The 6,528-nt window shown below is 45.7% G+C and overlaps 1 pseudogene; it reads left to right on the top strand.

The window, feature by feature from the left end:
• Window positions 1–449: 449 nt before the first annotated feature.
• LOC100456296 (zinc finger protein 311-like) lies at window positions 450–977 on the top strand (annotated as a pseudogene).
• Window positions 978–6,528: the final 5,551 nt, after the last annotated feature.

Genomic DNA, 6,528 nt, shown 5'->3' with positions numbered 1-6,528 from the left:
CCACTTCACTCCAGCCTGGGTGACAGAATGAGACTGTCACAAAAAAAGTTTATTTATTTATTTATTTATTTATTTTTATATATATTTATATATATTTATTTATATATTTTATATATATATATATGGTTGAAGAAAATTTCTGTCAAATAAATGAACTGAAATCTTTAGATGAAAGGGCACTCTTACAGGAAAATAATGACAAAGAACCATTAACACTGAAGCCAATCCTGGAGATCCTAAATAACAAGGATAATGTAAAGAACATGTGACAGTGGTTTCCTTCCCCAAGAGTGTGCAGAGGCTTGGGTGCAAAGGCAGAGGCTTGGGTGCAAAGGCCTATTTCTCTTCAGCCCCAGTTCACCCCACGGACCAAGGGCGGGCCTCACCATCAGGACCCAGTGGCCATGTTCTGATGCGAGCTGCGATGGTCATTGTCCTCCAGAACAGGGATGGAGAAAATATCAGCCCAGGAAGCAGCAGGATCACCAAGGGTCCAATCTCAGTTTTTGGAGACCCAGTCTGAGAGTCTGACTCCAAAGCCTCACTTTGTGCAGGACACCGACATGGAACAGGGACTCACTAGGATTCCACCTGTTCCCCAGGTGCCTGCTCGTCCCCAGGAGGAAAGCCCAGGAGATCAGGCAGCTGCGCTCCTGACAGCCAGGTACCAGCAGTTTGTGACATCTGAGGATGTGGCTGTGCACCTTACTCAAGAGGAATGGAGATACCTAGACCTTGGTCAGAGGGGCCTCTACAGAGATGTGAGGTTACAGAATTATGGGAATGTGGTCCCACCGGGCATACTTCTCCCCCTTCCCTCCACCAGATTCATAGTGTGAATTTTTGCCTGGCCCTGAGTCATACCCAGGCAAGTGCTTTCCCTGGAGAAACCTGCCTTCCTTACAGCAGGAATCTCCAAGAGATGGCCCAAGTATTACCTGCTCAGAAACTCCTTTTCCATGATTGTGAGATCCTAAACTTAACTGATGCAATAGATGCCCCCTAGGATGCCACCACTATGTAAAATCGCAGCTCCTCAAATTACCTTTGTTAAATTTCTGGTATCAGAGTCCAAGGAAGCCCTCTGCTGCAACCAGATGCACTTTGAACTCAGTTTATTCAGAAACCATGGTTGGTGGTCATCTTCTACTTGTGTTCTGAGAAACCACAAAATTCAACTTCAGTTCTTCAGTTATGATCTTGTCATATTATTTTAGAATGTGAAACATATGCCGTGTGCCCCTCCCTTTATGTAGTGAATACAACCTGCCCCTTATGGTAGCTAACTCCCTGTGAGCCCTGGGTTTTCCTCATGTTTAACACTCTGGTTTTCTCCTTCCTGAAGTCCCGGCGGCCCTCTTCAGGGTCCTACCCTCCTCCCCTTCATTCTTTGTAGCTCTGTACATATTGATGCACTTATATTGCCTTTTCTGATAAAATGTTCCTTAGTCTTTCCTTGACGGAGGGGAGAAGGGAGGACAAAGAAGTTAAATTTTATTTTGGGGCATCAGAACAAATGTCTACTTAATAACTTTGTAAACTGTAAAGTGATATATATAATTGTAGAGTACTATTAATTTTACCTAGTAATTACAGAGTGTTCAACAGTTTAAAAAAAAAAAAAAAAAAAGAATGCTGGCCAGGTGCAGTGGCTCACGACTGTAATCCCAGCACTTTGGGAGGCTGAGGCAGGAGGATGGCTTGAGACCAGGAGTTCAAGACCAATCTGAGCAACATAATGAGACACTGTCTCTATAAAAAAAAAAAAGAAGAAGAATGCTATAGAAAACCAAGCAGAGAAGCCGGGTGTGGTGGTTCATGCCTGTAATCCCAGCACTTTGGGAGGCCGAGACGGGCAGATCACAAGGTCAGGAGATCGAGACCATCCTGGCTAACACGGTGAAACCCTGTCTCTACTAAAAATACAAAAAATCAGCCGGGCATGGCAGCGGGCGCCTGTAGTCCCAGCTACTCGGGAGGCTGAGGCAGGAGAATGGCGTGAACCTGGGAGGCAGAGCTTGCAGTGAGCCGAGATCATGCCACTGCACTGCAGCCCGGGCTGGGTGTGGTGGTGCACACCTGTAATCCCAGCTACTCCGGAGGCTGAGGCAGGAGAATTGCTTGAACCAGGGAGGCAGAGGTTGCAGTGAGTCAAGATCACGCCATTGCCCTCCAGCCTGGGCAACAAGAGCGAAACTCCATCTAAAAAAAAAAGAAAAAAGAAAAAAAAAAAAGAAAGAAAGAAAAGAAAGGAAAGAAAGAGCAAAGAAAAGAAAAGGTAGGAGAAAATCTTTGGGACCTGGGAGTCATTGAGGAATTCTTAACCATGACACCAAAAGCAGATCCTTAAAAAGAAAAAAAAAACTGATAAATCAGACTTCACCAAATTTGAAAAGAAAAAAACCTTTTCTCTGCAAAACCTCCCTTAAGAGGATGTAAAAGATAAGCTATGGACTGGGACAAAATATTTACAAACCACACACATACAAAAGCCTTGCATCTAGAACATATAAGGACAAGTCACAGCTGGGAGCAAGACTAAGAGGATGAGCAATGGCAGACTTGCCGGCTGCAACAATGCTCCATGAGTGAGTGCCGTTGCACGCTGGCTCCACACGTCCAAGGCAGCTCTCGTGGCCTCCAGCTGACAGTGCCACCCGGGGTCAACCCGAGGCCAGAAGGCTCAGCCTTATGCTGCAGACCCATCCTGGGCACCTCTCATGTTCCTTGTGGGAACATCTGCTTCTGCAGAAGGCAGAAAAGGTTGAGGCAGGAAGCTGTGCGGATGGAATTTAGAAAGAAGGAACCGAGAGAGTGCAGGGAAGGGAGGGAGGGAGACCCCTGCACGGCAAGGTGGTGGCCAAGCGCTCCACGGAAGAGGACTTGGGCTCTGCCCAGTCCTAGAGCATCAGATGGTGACACTCTATCTCACTGATGCTAAGGCACACTCTCATTTTATCATTTCTAACGTCAGGGTGCGCCTTATAATCAACAGGCCACAAAGAAGGTCGTAAGCCACACTCACAAGAACTAGGAAGTTAATTGTAAAATATTCCTTGTCCTCGATCATTGTGGCACACAGGATCAGACTCACCCTGCAAACACAATCACTAGGGAAGGTGCATCTCCAAGGGTAACGCCAACCTTTCCCACCACTCCCCGCCCCCAGAGAAAGCCCAAATGCAAACAGACCCAGGCCAGCTGGGCCCCTCTCCAGCTCCTGACCAGCAACTCTGGATCCCTGGGTGGGGTGCAGCTGCCCTTCCCGACTGCCACTCAGAATAACAAAGAAAGCCTGCCCACCCGCCTGAACCTGGCAGGGGAAGGGCGGTTCCGTCTGTGTAAGACACGCTGCTGCGTCGCAGAAGCCCCGGCAGGGCTCTGGGCTGCAGAGTACCATGCACAACTAGGGCACCTCTCTCCCTCCCCCGCCAACACACACACACACACACACACACACACACACACACACACACACACACACGGCGCACACGGCCACAAAAGCACAGCCCCAGGCCAGGAGCACACAACTGCCCTCAAATGCCCTCACCAGCCTCCAAGGGGAGGCCACGTCCACGTGACTTCAAACATCAACACTAGACTAGGATGCAACCAGGAAGCTGAGTCAGGGCCACACACCTCCTACGCCCCAATCTGTGTCCTCCCCAAACCCAGTCAACGGAGTCTGCACAGGGGCTGGCCGGGATCTTTGGGTACACAGCTGCAACCTCTGGAGGGCGTTTACGCCGTGAGCTACGAGTACTTATTGGGGTTCAGCTGGAAGGTGGCTCCCTCTGACCATCTCCCCAGGACACACACGAGCTTTCTGCCATTCTCTCTGACGGGGCAGGCCTGCTTGGCACGGGAAGTCTCTGCAGATAAGACCGTCTGCAGTGACCTGAGAGCTCAGTGGCCTAAGGCCGTCTGCAGTGACCTGAGAGCTCAGTGGCCTAGGGGAAGCTAACCTCCAGCACTCCCCAGCCACAGAGCAAGGGGCTCTTTTCAAACTGATTTCTTACCCTTCCTAGTGCCTCAAACTAGATCCTGTTCAGACATGTTATAATAAAGTTAGTAAGAATTTATTTTGGGGCCGAAATTTTTTTAATCCATGCATAGTTTTTTCATAATATGCATTTTTCATACACTTTTTAAGACCCTCTCGTATATGTCGGACTCTCGTCTGAGTCTGAAAGACTTAGAACCAGGAGATCCAATGGTATAAGTTTTATTCTGATTCTATGAGTCCAAAACCAGAAGAATGATGTCTTAGCTCAAAGACAGAGAGTGTAAATTTTCCCTTACTTGGCCTTTTACTCTAGTCAGCCCTTCAACGGATTGGATGAGCCCCACTCACCCTGGGGAGGACAATCAGCATTACTTAGTTTACCAATTCAAATGCTAATCTCATCCAAAAACACCTTCACAGGTATATCCAGAATAATGTTTAACCAAATATTTTGGCATTCCATGGCCCAATCAAGTTGGCACATAAAATTAACTGTCACAAGTCCACCCCTTGTCAACTTGACACCCAAATGTACCTTCTGAAACCATTCTTATTCTCCAAATAAAAACAATGAGAAGGTCATAATTCCACTCAACATGATACAATCATTCTACATAGAACTGAAAATGCACTACCTCTTCCCCAGAAGAGAAGGCAAAGTCCTTAAATGATGTTTGTTCATCTCCTCGTTATCTCATAACTTAAACACTATGATGTAAAATTTAAAATAGTTAAATACTATGATATAGAGTCAACACATTTTATGTTATAAGACAGGAAATAAGAGAGGAAAGAAAACAAGGATATTTTATATATATTCATTACAAAACAAGGAGAGTACATCTGAGACCAGCCTGGGCAAAATGGTGATAACCCATTTCTATTAATAACAATTAATTTGAAAATAAAAAATAAATTTAAAAAAAAAAGAGAAGTACTTATGATAATTACAGTCTCCATTTCTGTAAGTGATCATGTGGTCATAGCTAATATTTATAACTACCTTTTTCCACTACCCATTCTGTATGTCCTTTGCCTTCAGCAAGCACCTCACTCAGCTGGTTGTGGTTCTTTATCTGGTAGAGTGAACCAAACCTCTACTGGGACTGGGCCATTAGTAGTCCTGCCTGGATTGGGCTGTTGCAGTTTTCCATTGACATTAATCACAGGCATGACAATACTAAGAGATGCTCTCAGGGGCCTCCTGTATTGCAGGCATATTCCTCCTTACCTTCATTGTGAGGTAGCAGTCCAATCTCCCCTTGGTAGACAGGATCAATCACCAACCAGCACAGTAATTCCCTTCTTTGCCTGTTGATTCAGAGATATAAGGAGTCTGAAGTGAACGGGTGGCAGTCTTAAGATCCAGTTCAATTGAATCATTGCTGTCTCTTGGTGGGAGAATTGTTCCCATTGGAACTAAGACCAGTAGACCAGCATAGCATAAGGTTTCAGAAACAGGAAGCAAAAATTTTGCTAGTGGGTCACTAGAGATAATAGTGAGTGGTGCCACTCCCTTTTCCACCCCTTGATTCCTGGACCAGTGAATCTTGGCTATGGGAGAAACAGCACCATATGATGGATGCTGATTCAGAGCACATTTAGCCCCCTGGAGAACATATTGCTGCAGCCCTGCAATATATTGCCATCTAGCTGGTGCCGTAACTGCATCTTCAAATAATCCTATCATCTTATCAAGCCCATTGGTTCATGAAACATGGTAAGACCAGTGAATTCCATGAGGATGGGCTCACTGCTACACTTCTGTTGCTGAGAAGTGAGTTCCTAAATCAGAAGCAATGCTGAGTGGAATATCATGACAATGGATAAAGCATTCTATAAGTCCACAAATGGTAATTTTGGCAGAAGCTGTGTATGTAAGGATGGAAAATTGTTATCCAGAGTAAATTTCTGTTCCAATGAGAACAAAATACTGCTTCTTCCAAGATGAAAATAGTCTAATGTAATCAATCTGCCATCAGGTAGCTGGCTGATCATGCTGGGGAATGAGGCCATATCAGGCACTCTGTGTTGGTCTCTGCTGCTGGCAGCAGGGCATTCAGCAGTGGCTGTAGCCAGGGCAGCCTTGGTTCCATGTTACTAAGCCCATGCATAATGTCCATCCTGGCCACCATGGCCACTTTATTCATGAGCCCACTAGGCAATGGCAGGGGTTCCTAGAGAATGAGGCTAACTGGTATCTACAGAATGGGTTATCCAATCAATTTATTATTTTAATAAATAACTTCTGAGATCACCCTCTAGTAAGCATTCACATGGGACACAAATATCTTCATTATTTTCCCATTCAAGAGGTCTATCCACATACCTCTTCCCCAAATTTCCTTGTCACCAGTTATCCGATCATGTTCCTTCCAAGTCCCTTATCATCCATCCAAACCACTGACCACAGAACATGAATCAGAATATACTTGCACATCTGGCGTCTATCTTTTCAAGAAAAGTGAACGGGCTTAAACTGCTTAAACTTCTGCCCACTGGGCCACGTGCATGGTGCAAGC

The sequence above is a fragment of the Pongo abelii genome, chromosome 10, assembly GCF_028885655.2.
Source record: "Pongo abelii isolate AG06213 chromosome 10, NHGRI_mPonAbe1-v2.0_pri, whole genome shotgun sequence".
NCBI classification, from domain to species: Eukaryota; Metazoa; Chordata; class Mammalia; order Primates; family Hominidae; genus Pongo; species Pongo abelii.
This window is presented reverse-complemented; position numbering and strand designations above follow the sequence as displayed.